The following is a 14,661-nucleotide window of genomic DNA, read 5'->3' as shown; positions in this document are numbered from 1 at the left end:
CTGCCATCCTCCTTTGTTAACTTCAATATCCTCCTTAAATGTTTTGTTATATCAAGGGTAACCCTCATATGAATATAATCCCTCCAAATGTCAATAAAATTCTTGGGATCAGATTCTAAGAACTTTCCTTCTGCATTGTCCACTCCCCGAACAGTCGACTCTGTCATACACCCAGGTTGAATATCAAGAATCTAAATCCATATATCTAGAGTGTTTAGCGCAAAAGCTTTGGGGTCCCCGCCCACGGGTAACCTTTCAATGATCAATTGTATCCTATCATAAGTCCATGGACTTCTTTCAATGACCCTTTGGATGTCCACTTCGTGATAAAGCTGAAACAAGAATCGATTATTATTGAGTTGTTTAACGAACATTCCCATTCCCGGCTGTCATAGAGAAGCCAAGATATTTTGCATTTTGTCAAAATCAATCATTTGATTAGTTAGAAACCTCCCCACCAAGCACCATCTATCATCTATGCCTTCATTCTCCCCTTCCACACTCACTGCCAACCCTCCCAACTCTTCCTCTTCAATTTGAAAGTTGAAAACATCCTCCACTGATCCTCCCATATTTCCACTGGTAGACGCCATCTTTTAAACACAGTAAAACACAAATTTCTATCACCTCAAAATCTCAAAGAAACTATTAAAACCATGTCAAAAGACAAGACATCAATTATATTTTTTTATGCTTGAATTAGACTCTTACATCTCTAGGTATTATTAGACATATTAGACTAAAAAAAATAACCTAACGACATGAAATCTTAAGAACAACATATATGGATATGATTTAAACGATAGTAAAGACCTATAAACAATAGTGACATTAGATTTTATAGATGTTCAACCTCAACTTCAATAATAATAACCTAATTCCCTTGAGTTTATATTATTCAAGGTTTTTACACAAGATATGGTAGAAGTGTCTAATGAGTTTCTTGAATACAAGAATTTACAAAGAAATTTTAGGCTTACAGAGAATTGAGATCCCCTTCACTATGGTAAAAAGATAGTATGACATACCAATTTATAATAAATGTCTGATTTCCTGCATCTTTGAATTGGTGGAGATGTTATGACTAACTCTTCAAGGATTTTAGCAATAAATGAGGATCTTGGGTTAACCAGGTTGCCTGCTGGAGATACCGACTATTTACTGAGTTTTTTGACATCAGATTATAAAAGAAAATAAAAGCTAAGAAAGTAAATTCAAAATAATGAACTGGAGATGATATTTTTGTTACGTGATTAGGGTGTTTAAGAGCTTTAGTTCACGAGTCAGTTGTATTGGGCTAAATAATCTTGAATGTATTACACAAGTTTTTTTGGAATGGCTTAAGAACCCCAAACTTTGGCTATAGAGTTTGAATCATAATCTTTCAATACCTTGCAAGAAGGTATAAGGTTGTATTTACATGCTAGGATCCGAGTATGGGTATACTCGTGACCCGCTAGGGTTTGTATTAAACTTGGTCCACTAATAAGAAAAATACACTTAATACAATAACTTTGGGCCCACTTAATGAGGCTTAGTTTGTGGGGCTATGATCTTCCATACGGATGGGGACCACTTGATGTTGACAGCCGGTGTGCATGCACCGTATTCATACATTGTTGTGTATAAGAGGTGGTTGTTGGATAAAAGGTATGTTCCCCTTAGTGGTACACACACTCCTTTTGTCTAACGCTGAGGATAAGGCCCTAAGCTTGTGGAATTTGGTGTCAGAGGATCGTCACATAAGCCTGAGCTTGGTTTTTGGGACATTTATCGGATTGCCCTTCTGGATGTATCCCAGATGCTCATCCAGAGGGGCATTGCCACTCCTTCTTATTCGGGCAGGATGCCCTTCTGGATCTAGAGAGATCCAGTCTTGGATGTAAATATCATGGGCCTCAAATAGGATTGAGGCTCATCCTTCCATACAGACTGGTCCTGTTATCTTCTTTGGGCTTTTCACCAGGCATTAGATGATTAATCTTGAATTGGGAATGACACATGTCCCCCTTCTAAAAACACGGATAACATTTACCCCTAAGGTGTCGGGACTTAAGAGTTGCAGAGGCTTGCAGTCTTCCTTCCAAATTTTCATGGACACGTGTCAAATTGTGGAAGGATATGATCCTTCCAACTCCCGTACATTAATTGGTGGATAACTATAAATCTTCTGATTATGTTCATGCAGATAGACTTTTGCCTATAAATACTAATTAATTCACCCATGTACCACTTTTGTTGAGATTTCCTTGTGAATTTCCAGAACCAAATGAGTTCTTGCTAGTGAGGGAGAAACTCTACTTGGTTGTGTCAGCGGAAGCTCTTCAAATGGAGAAGTTGGTCGCCACGTTCAATCTCTAAACGGTTGAATTAGTTGCTCCTCACTAGAGCATTGATCCTTACAGTGTTTGAGACATCTCCCATGACTCAAAGGATGTCAAGGATACCACCGTCAAGATTGTGGATGATGAGATCAAGAAGGTCGTTAAAACAGATAAAAGATGGTTGGTGGACTGAAATTGACCCATCCAAATCTTATGAACAAGGAGGAGGAGCTAAGATCATTAAATTGAACTTTCAATTGTATCCAAAATTACCTCCCTAGAAATTCCGATTGCATATTGATGAAAATAAAAGGTCTATGATTAGTTACTAGCAGCTTGAGTCCTTTTAGGGAAATGCCTTACAGATAGCAAACGACATTCTATGTCGTCCCATCAAAGTCTGCTCCCAAGAAAACCTCAGAATGATGGAATGGTTATATAGTTAATGTACACCATTACTAGATTCATGAATGTCCTGATCATGAACTTAAGAAAAGCTAGAACTATTAACTAAGGTTTGTATGTTTAATAACTATTCTAAAGAGATTAAGGGTGGACCATCTTATGGTCATTAAGATAAGAAAGTGTTTATGTTAACAAATACTATTTTTCTAAGAACATGACTAAATCTAAAAACAAAGTAGCAAAGTAGAGGAGATAGTTTATCATTTAGTTTTATATAAGATGGTCCCACTACCTCTGTTGTATTGACACAACAGATGAGGTCAATATTACTAATGTTCCTAGAAATAAAGTCGTCGTACCTCGTCATAGTGGGAGGGTTTCGACGAACCCACCCTGTTATGACTTGGAAGACAATTGTGATAAAAATACATTGTTAGTTTAAATAATCAATGGATAGTCAGAATGAGGAACTAAGAAGCAAAGCCAAGATAACTGTGGTTAAAACCATTGATATAGAGTAAGCAAACGTTTTCTATTACAGGGACAAGAAGGAAAATTTTGATAATAAGTATATTGAATGGACTTAACAAAACTTCCCGATCCTAGTATCATAGGATTGTAGTATACCTGGTAATTTACTTACTCTAGTGCAAGCAAATTACTTTAGTAAGATGTTGGAGCATTTTTCTAATGGCTAACTCTAAAGAAATTCTTTTGGATTCTAGACATAGATTTTATCTAACGAACATTTTCAACTATTTCAGAAAAGATAAAGGTCATGAAAAGAATTCCTTAAGCATCGATAGTGAGAGGTCTCGTGTATGCTCTTGTATGCATTAGACCAGACACTTGCTATGAGTGGGAGTTATGAGTATGTATCAGTTTAATCTTGGAAAAGAACATTGGAAGACAATCATATAAATCTTAAGATAAAAAGAGGAACTATATGTTAGTCAATAAGGGTGGTCTTTTAATACTCCTAGGCTACACCAAATCAAGTTGCTAGACTTGTGTTATTGCTAGAAAGTCTACTTATGAGATGGTGAATAGTCTAGGGATGGAGCAGTTTTTTTTGGAGAAGTGTAAGAACCAATCTGGAGTCTCTAACTCTACCAGTAAGACTGAATATTTAAGTGGCCTAGAAGGCTACTAGATAATTATTCAGCCTATCGGAAGTTCTATATAATTTTTGGTATTATTCTAGTCATAGATTAACTACTAGTGCTACCACCTGATAAAACATATATAGTTGCCAAATAGTAAAGAATCCAATACCCTAAGAGGAGTAAACATATAGAAAGGAATTTCACAATATCAAGAATTTTGTGACTAAGGAGATGTAATGGTGGAGAAAGTTTGTACTGAATACAACATGTCAGATCCTATTACAAAGATATTACTACATACTACACTTGATTTGGATATCAAGATTTTAAGATTACTTGAAATAAAATTTTTAGTTTTATATTAGTAAAATTGGAAGTTTTTCGGGATTTTATGTCCTAAATAAAATTCATGTCAATATAATCAGATTTCTTAATTGATAAAAGATCAGAAATCATTTTATTTTGTGTTTACCAAGTTTTTCGGAAACTAAATATTTGTAGAGCTTAAGGAATTAACGAATAATATAAATAGAAAAACAACAAATAAAATATTTTTATGTAGTTCAGTGTTAAATATCCGTAGTCCACGAGTCTATTTTATTAGGCTCATCGGTCGGTAACAATTCATACAAGTAGGAATATGGTGGACTGGATCTCCTCTCCCCCGTGTTCCTCCTGAAGAAGAGGAAGCTTAGTAGGAATATTTTAGAGTTTTCTAGGTGTAATACAAATGAGGTTTTTTTATGAACAATCAGTCTTCTCTCTGAAAAAAAAGGTCTCTCAAAAAATTCCCCCTCTAGTGCTTTTTCGAGGATATTTATAGGCCAACTCCTTTGCATGGGTGGTCGTAGATTGATCATCATTGGGGCAAAATATGACCGTTGGATTGGTAGGTGGCATTTTCCCATATGGAATTTAAGGGTGTCAGATCGTACAAGATGGGCCTCATACGCATGTCATCCCTGGGCTTTTCCTTTTTGAATATCCTTTATCCCTAGTTGTTGGATCATTTGGTAAGGTACACAAGGACATGCATGCTCTGTACGATAGCTTGTCATGGGAGGTAACTTCTGATGTTGCACCTGAAAATGCCTGGTCACTAGGTTCGTAGACTGACACGTACAGGTAGAGCTCTCATGGGCTAAGGGTGTAGCCCGATTTTACGTGTTTCAAAATTCCTTGGCCCCTCTAGGAAAACCCTTATTCTTCTTGGGAGTAGATGGCTTTGGTTCCTGGAACTGAAGAAGGCTTTGACTCACGGATATTCTCCGTGTTACTAGTAGCTAGGGAACTCCTTATCACAGAAACTCTTCCCTGCAAAGTTGGTGCCTCTATCTTCCTAGAGCATCAACTGAGAGAATTGGTCAGCTAACGACTCCTTAGCCTCATGGTAATCAATTTTATTATTATTTTAATATGTACAGGGCCGGCCCTGAGCTAAGATGAAGGAGGCGGCTGCCTTAGGCCCCCCACCGCTCACGGCCCCATTTCGAGAAAAAATTAAAATATAGTTAGTAATAAAATAAATAATAATACTTTTAATGCTAAATTTATGTTGTAGCTTAGTTGTAATTTGATTAGTTTAACTTTTAAGAGGTTGAGAGTTCAAATCCCAATAACCTCACTTTTTCACTGGACCCCAATTTTTATTTTTTCCTAAGGCCCAAATTAGCATAGGGCCGACCCTCTCAAATTAGGATTCTATTTATAATAGTTAAATCTCATTAATTAAATTATATTTACTTGTTTAAATAAATAAATATCTATAACTGAATTCTTTTACTGATATTTATGAGGGAATCTCTTAACTACTTGAGAGGTATCTTAACAACCTTGATATATCTATAACTACTTTTCAAATTAGATATTTACCTAATTCTATTAATTAACCCAAAAGGACAAACTTCATAAGGTCACGAACATGCTATAGGTGCCTGCCTTGTTATTTTGGACAAGGTTGGTGACTTTTGTCCTGAAAACTTTTATCTTAACAAATCTTGTATTGACAAACTTTTTCTTAATAATTTTTGTCTTTTCTCTAGTTAATTAATTTGATTATTTATTTATTAAAAAAAATAAATAATTACTATTTTTCTAATTCAAAATAGATTTCTCCAAATCACATTATACAACTTTTTATCCCTACCGTTGACAGTGTTTCAAGGTTGCGATTCATGGACGATGGACCTATAATTCTAAGCTTTAATAAACTAGATTATTTATTGAGTCTCATAAACCAAATAACCCTTGTTTATTAACTTCATGATTACTCTACTATAAATATAGAATAAAACTCTTAGTAATTATAGAATTATATTTATTGAGTTTAACAGCAGTGTCCGTTGATATAATCAATTCCAGTGATTAGCCCTCCATGTGTTGGTTTGTAATTGGTTTTGGTCAAATTACTATTTTACCCTTCTAATTACTTTTTTATCCTTTAGTACAATTAATTCACTAGTGGAAGTATAATTTAGATCCCATCTAAATTTGTGCACAATATTCCACTTCTAGAATTAACACTTAAAGGGAACCATCAATCGTTAGAAAAGTCAAGATTCTATAATTGTAAATCATGTTCCCAGCAATCCACATTATTTGATTAAGTTGTAAGAATCATCTTCTCTGAGAAACTTTAAGTAGTGAATCAAAGAAACTAATAACATGAATAGGAGTTCATGATAACTCAAGATTTAGGCCGATCTACTATTGATCATCTTTATGATATGAATTAGGTATTTATAGTAAATGACATGCTAATAAAGACAGTTTTATTCATATTGGTCCTTGTCATATATAATCTCTATTATATACAACACCTTCACTTTGATATCATACTACATCCATAATTCAAACTAAGATTACTTGCACCGAAGAACAGGCATCGTTAAACTATACTAGCAACCATTGATTAAAGATTCTTAAACTTTAATATGTTGCTAATTGTTTTATTCATAGCTAAGTGATCTTTGTTCTCTGTAAAACTTCAAGCCATATCCTCATATATGTAAGGAATTCCTTAATATTTAATATAAATTATTCAATAATAAATATAAATAAATTAACATCCATACATATATTAAATGTTTAACTCTTTATTTAACAATTGGAAAATGTCTTTACAAGCTTTTCAGGGCATAAACACTAACAATGCCCTGATTATGAACTTAAGAAAAGCTAGAACTGTTAATTAAGGTTTGCATGTTTGATAGCTATTCTAAAGTGATTAGGGGTGGACCATCTTATGGCCATTAAGATAAAAAAGTTTTTGTTTCAACAAATACTATTTTTCTAAGAACATGACTAAATCTAAAAACAAAATAGCAAAGTAGAGGAGATATTATTTTATTCAATCCCAAAGTGTTCTATCATCTTATTTTATGTAAGATGGTCCCACTGCCTCAGTTGTATTGACACAATCGATAAGGTCAATACCATTGATGTTCCTAGACAGAAAGTCACAGTATCTCATTGTAGTGGGAGGGTTTCAAGGAACCCACCCTGTTATTGCTTGGAAGACACTTGTGATAAAATTGCATTGTTAGTTTAAAAGCAATGGGTAGTCTTAATAAGGAACTAAGAATCAAAGCCAAGAGAACTATGGTTAAAACCATTCACATGGAGTAGCCAAAAGTTTTCTATTACAAGGACAAGAATGGAAATTTGATAAAACATATATTCAGTGGAGTTAAGCAACTTCCTGATCTTAATTTCCTAGGTTTGAGATTATTTGAACAAACGGCTTGTGGTATACTTAGTAATTTACTTACCCAACAATTTCAACCATTCATAAAAGATAAAGGCCAAGGAAAGAATTCCTTAAGCATCAACAACGAGAGGTCCCATGTATGCTCTGGTATGCATTAGACCAAATACCTGGTGTTAAGTGGGAGTTATGAGTAGGTATCAGTATAATCTAAGAAAGGAATATTGAAAGACAATCAAATAAATATTAAGATTAAGCAGGACCTATATGTTAGTTTATAAGGTGATGCTTTTCGGAACCATTTAGGCTGCACCGACTCAGATTTCAAGATTTTCTTTAATGCTAGAAAGTCTAAATTGGAGATGGTGATTACTCTAGGGGTGGAGCAATGATTTTTGGAAAAATGTAAAAACCTATCTAGAGTCTCTAACTCTACTAGTGAGATTGAATATCAAAGTGGCCCAGAATGCTACTAGATAATTATTCAGCCTATAGAAAGTTCTATACATTTTTAGCATTATTCTAATCATGGATTAACTACTATTGTTACTTCCTGATAACACATATATAGTTTCCAAATAGTAAACAATCCAATACCCTAAGAGGTATAAACATATAGATAGGAATGTCACACTATCAAGGATTTTGTGACTAAGGAGGATGTGATGGTGGAGAAGGTTGATACTGAATACAACCTGTCAGATCCTATTACAAAGATAATAATACATAATACCCTTATTTTGGACATTAGAAGATAAGATTAATTGAAATGAACTTTATTTTTATATTAGTGCAAGTGGGAATTTGTTGGGATTTTATGCCCTAAATAAAACCCAATTTAATTTAATCTTATTTACTAATTAATAAAAGATCTAAAATAATTTTAATGTTGCATGGTTCACATGAGTACTTTCATGATTATATGTTTAATATATAAATTATATTACACTCAAAAATATAGTTATTCATGGTTATAGTGTTGTTTAAACAGTGGAAAATAATCATGGTTATATGCTTCAAATGATCAAGTCCCACAATTTATCAGTGTACTAGATTTACACTGACATGATAATCAATGATGTGGTTTACTTACACTTGTATAAGTGGAATGTTCTTTCCAAGATATTAGCAAAGTAAACGTGTATCAGATGTATGGACTATACATCAGACATGACAACTATTTGCAGTGGAAAAGTACCATAAACTCACTATTATGTCTTTTCTAAATCAATGTCACTTAGTTAATCTTACGTCAATTGATCTCAATTCTGAGATGGTTAAGTTCTTGCTTAATTGTACTATATGGGTTCTTTAACTTGTTTGTTATCAGCTTACCAGTAGGACTAGCCCATACTTACATCTTGGGAATTCGGTAGTGCAATTGAGTGGGAGCATTACTCATAAATATGGAATATATAACTTCTATAACTATTAGAAGTGAAATGATGGTTTCTTTAGAGCTTGGCTTAATACGATAAATGATAGAGCACTCATTTCAGTAATTATATTAGTTTACTGAAATATCATTTATAAGTATCTAACTATTTTAAGGATAAAATATATTGAACGGTAAAACGGTAAATTTGTCCATACTCGATGTAAATCATCTATGGAGGATCTTTAATTGTTTAGATTAAAACAATCGATAATTTATTCTTGGCGAATAGAGCATTCTATGTAGTCAAGAGTGCGATTCTGAATCTATAGTAGAGTCACAAGGAACTAATAAGATAGAGAATTTACTCGGTAAATTTTAGAAATACATGAGAGCTTGGTTCCATAGGCTCATGGTCCCCACACTAATTGAGTTAATATTATTTTATAGTCTCAATTAATTGACATATTTAATCGATTAAGATTCTAAATAAGACCATGTCTAATTTATGAATTTTATTTAGGAATGGTGCATTTGAAAAGAAAAAGGGAATTCAAGTTTTATTTATTAATTAAGAGACCTTGGAGGGTCTAATTAATAAATATATTTAAAAATTAATTATAATTATTAAATAGATAAAGTTAGCATTTATATAACTAGAATAGAAAAATGGCATTATTGAAGAAAGATAAATTTGTTTTATTAAGGAAGCTATATAATAGCAAAAATCAAACTCATGGGCCTTATAGGGAGTTCGACCATGAGTGAGAATTTAGTTTCATTGTATCTTTTAAATCAGCCCATTTAGTTCTAACCCTAACTTTATTGCCTCTCTATAAAAAGAACATAATGGCTTTTGATTCAATAGACTTATGACTCTCGCTTTGTCTGACAAAAATTGAATCAAATGAAAGGTATTATTATTCTATTCATTATTTTCGAAATTCTCTTGGTTTCTTACTCAAAATTTTGTGTTCCTTAGTGTTGAGAACTTTCTCACACATATCAAAGCAATACTCAACATATTGAGTAAGACTGTGTAGCTCAATTGTCATCAGAAGGAGAATTCAGGTTTAGATCTTGATCATAATCTGTAACTGAAAGGATTAAGGGTTAGAGATCTGAACGAAAGGAGTCATATTATTTTGTTGCCATTAATGTAAAGCTTTTTATAATTCTTAGATGTTTATTTATTATTTTAGGAATTTCATATTTAGGATGTTAGTAATTCTAGTTCCTGGTATAGTTAGTTTCCAATAATTTTATCATCAGAAGGAGAATCCAAGCTCAAATCTTTATCATACTCTACAACTGAAAGGATCAAGGGCTCGAGTTCTGAACAGAAGGATTCATATTATTCCGATGCTATTAATGTAAGATTTTTTATAACTCTTATGTGCTTGTTTATCGTTTTAGAATTTTTATATTTAGGATGTTAAATTATAGTTATGTAATCAACATACAAGAGTAGTAAATCTAAATCCTGATAAAATAAGTTTCCAACAAATAGGCCAACCACAAATCAAATTTCTTAGAATGAAACTTCTGTTGGAAATTATTTTACCAGGATCTTAGATCTACTCACAAGTATGTTTATTAACATCCTAAATATGAACTTTCTAAAACGATGAAATAAACACATATAAAGTTAAAGAAACCTTACATTGGGTGCAGCGGAATATAATGACTCCTTCCGTTCAGATATCTAGCCCTTGATTCCTTTCTGTAGCAGAGCATTATCAATATCTGAACCTGGATCTCTTTCTCTGAATCTTTGATGCTGAATCTCCTTTGCTGATGATCTTTCTTCACGATCTTCCTCACTATGATTGAGGTATCACTTGATATGTGTGGGCACTACTCTCACACTAAGAATTTCGAAATTCAAGAGGGAAGAGAAAGAAGAAGTGGCAGCTAAAGATAGGGAGAGAGAAAGCTCAAGTTTTTCTCTGAAGGAAAAATAGAAAATTTAAGTGTAATTTTCCTGAAGCCTCCACTATCTATTTATAGCATTCCACTAGGGTTAAGTTTGAATTATTTGGCATTAAAATAATGAAAATATCAGTTTAAATTTCCTACAAAAGTGGCAGGCCATACACTTAGTGGATTGGGCCTTGCTTTTTGCAATTTTGCAATTTTAACACCTTTTGTATCTGATTTTCTCAAAAATGCCAATTTCCTAATTCAACCATTTAAATGCCAATTCTAACTATTTAATAACTATAAATAATTATTAAATAATATTGTCATTTATCATATTCATTAATTGAACCATACAAAGTATCATAATTAACAAATATGCCCCTATAAACTCTTTCTTTACAATTTCGCCCTTACTTAGTGAAAAATTCACAAATAGACATAGTCTAATTTGAGAATTATAATTGATTAATCAAAACCAATAACATGAGTCTTACAAGCAATATTATCTCAACTAGTGGGGGGACCATGGGTCTATATAACCGAGCTTCCAATAAGTAGATCAAGAATTTAGCACTAAAATTCACTAACTTATTAATTCTTCGTTGAATCCACGCATAGAACTTAGAATTGCACTCTCAGTATATAGAATGCTCTATATGTTCCACCATATAGACACATCATTAGTTATCGATTGTTATAATCCTAATGTGATCAATGATCCTCTATATGAATGATCTACACTGTAAAGGGATTAAATTACCGTTACACCCTACAATGTATTTATTCCTTAAAACACTTGACCCCGTATAAATGATATTTCAGCTTATGTGAAATGAGTACTCCACCATTTATGTTCGTTTGGTCAAGCTCGAAGGAGATCATCCTTTGCTTACTATTTGCCAGATAGAAGCTATAGATTCCATGTTTATGCTAGCGCTCCCACTCAATTGCACTACCGTGTTCCCAAAATGTACGTATCACCCTGACCTAAAAGTAGGCTTAACTATCAAATCAAAGAACACGAATAGCCTCTCGAGATTGAGCCTAATTATATCAGGATTAAGATCATTTGATCTAGGATCAACTAGGCGATATTGACTTAAATAGATTTTACGGTAAGTTTAATTAAATCTAAGTCAAAGTTCAATATCGGTCCCTTCCGATGCATACTCCATGCATCCAACCTGAGCTTTACTTTAACCAATGTTCTGGAAAGAACATAGTATTTCTCCAAATACAAGTAAACTCTGTTGTAGATTATCATATCAGTAAAATCCTATGTCTGATAAATCTAGGAAACTTTATTCACATAGTCATGTTTACTTTCCAATGTGTTGACGGCACAATAAACAGGATCAAGTATGTGAAAAGGGTTTCAGATGAATTTATACATTATGTACATATAATCATGAAATAAATCATGTGAACCATGCAACATTAAATGTTATTTCTGATCTATATTAATAAGTAAATCTGATTATATTGAAATGAGTTTTATTTAGGGCATAAAACCCAACAAACTCCCACTTGCACTAATATAAAACAAAAAGTGCGTTTCAAATAATCTCAACACCTTGATATGCAAATCAAGTGTAGTAGTAGTAAACTCCTCGTAATAGGATCTGAAAGGTTGATATAACCACAACCTTTTCTCCACTATTACTCTTCCTTAATCACAAAATCATTGATAATGTGAAATTCCTCTCTATATGTTTACTCTCTTGGGATACTGGATTCTATATCTTTGGCAACTACTTTTGGTTAATCAGGAAATTAACACTAGTAGTTTAAGGCAATTCGGAATGATGCCAAAAATGTATAGAACTTTCCTTAGACTGAATAAGTACCTTTCCTGCAACCTTAACATTCAGTCCCTCTCTGGTAGACCTAGAGACTTCAGATAGGTTTTTACACTTCTCCAAAATCACTATTCCACCCCCAGAGTAATCACCATCTTATCAGAAAGATTTACTAGCACAAAGGCAAATTTCGAAATCTGATATGGTGTAGTCTAAGAGTTTTAAACACACCCTTATAGACTAACATATAGTTCCTCTTCTTTATCTTAAGATTTACTTGATTGTCTTCCAATGTTCTTCTCCTGGATTATTCTGATACCTACTCATTACTCCCACTCAACAGCAGGTGTCTGGTCTAAGGCATACAAAAGCATATCTAAGACCTCTCACTGTTGATATAAGAAATTCTTTCATGGCTTTATCTTTTCTGGAATAGTTAAGACTTTTCCTTAGATAAATAAAATCTATACCTAAGAAGTTGTGAAGCTTCTATAGATTGCCATTAGAAAGAAAATGCTTCAGCATCTTACTAAAATAAGTTGCTTACATTAGAGTAATTAATTACCAGGTATACCACAAGCCATAGGTTTAGATAAACTTAAACCTATAATACTAGGAACAGGAAGTTTTGTTAAGTCTATAGAATAGACTTATTAACTAAAATTTCCTTTTATGTCCTTGTAATAGAAAACTTTAGGTTATTCCATGTGAATGGATTAAACCATAGTTCTATTGGCTTTCTTCTTAGTTTCTTATCTTGACAATCCATTACTTGTTTAAACTCACAATGGATTTAAATCACTAGTGTCTCCCAAGTCATAAGAAGGTGAGTTCCTAGAAACTCTCCCACTACGACAAGGCACCGTGAATTATGTCTAAAAAACTAAATGGTATTGATCTCTTCGGTTGTGACAAGACAACAGAGGCAGTGGGATCATCATATGTTATATAAGATGATAGAACACTTTTGGAGTCAAGAATTAAATATCTCCTTTATTTGCTACTTGTTTTTCAGACTTAGTCATTATCTTAGAAAAGTAGTATTTGTTTGAACAAACACTTTCTTATCTATTGACAATGGGATGGTCCACCCCTAATCACTTAGAATAGCTAACAAACCATGGTTAATGGTTCTAGCTTTTCTTAAGATTTTGATTAGGTCATCCATGAATTTATCAGACATAGGGTTTTACTGATATGATAATCTACAACAGAGTTTACTTGCATTTGGAGAAGTGCTATGTTCTTTCCAGAGCATTGGTTAAAGTAAAGCTCAGGTTGGATGCATGGAGTATGCATCGGAAGGGACCGATATTGAACTTTGACTTAGATTTATTAAACTTACCGTAATATCTATTCAAGTCAATATCGCCTAGTTGATCCTAGATCAAATGATCTTAATCCTGATATGATTAGGCTCAATCTCGAGAGGCTATTCGTGTTCTTTGATTTGTTAGTTAAGCCTACTTTTAGGTCAGGGTGATACGTACATTTTGGGAACACGGTAGTGCAATTGAGTGGGAGCGCTAGCATAAACATGGAATCTATAGCTTCTATCTGGCGAATAGTAAGCAAAGGATGATCTCCTTCGAGCTTGACCAAACGAACATAAATGGTGGAGTACTCATTTCACATAAGCTGAAATATCATTTATACGGGGTCAAGTGTTTTAAGGAATAAATACATTGTAGGGTGTAACGGTAATTTAATCCCTTTACAGTGTAGATCATTCATATAGAGGATCATTGATCACATTAGGATTATAACAATGGATAACTAATGATGTGTCTATATGGTGGAACATATAGAACATTCTATATACTGAGAGTGCAATTCTAAGTTCTATGCGTGGATTCAACGAAGAATTAATAAGTTAGTGAATTTTAGTGCTAAATTCTTGATCTACTTATTGGAAGCTCGGTTATATAGACCCATGGTTCCCCCACTAGTTGAGATAATATTGCTTGTAAGACTCATGTAATTGGTTTTGATTAATCAATTATAATTCTCAAATTAGACTATG

Source organism: Cannabis sativa, chromosome 5, assembly GCF_029168945.1.
Source record: "Cannabis sativa cultivar Pink pepper isolate KNU-18-1 chromosome 5, ASM2916894v1, whole genome shotgun sequence".
Taxonomy (NCBI): domain Eukaryota; kingdom Viridiplantae; phylum Streptophyta; class Magnoliopsida; order Rosales; family Cannabaceae; genus Cannabis; species Cannabis sativa.
Note: the sequence above shows the minus strand (reverse complement) of the source record.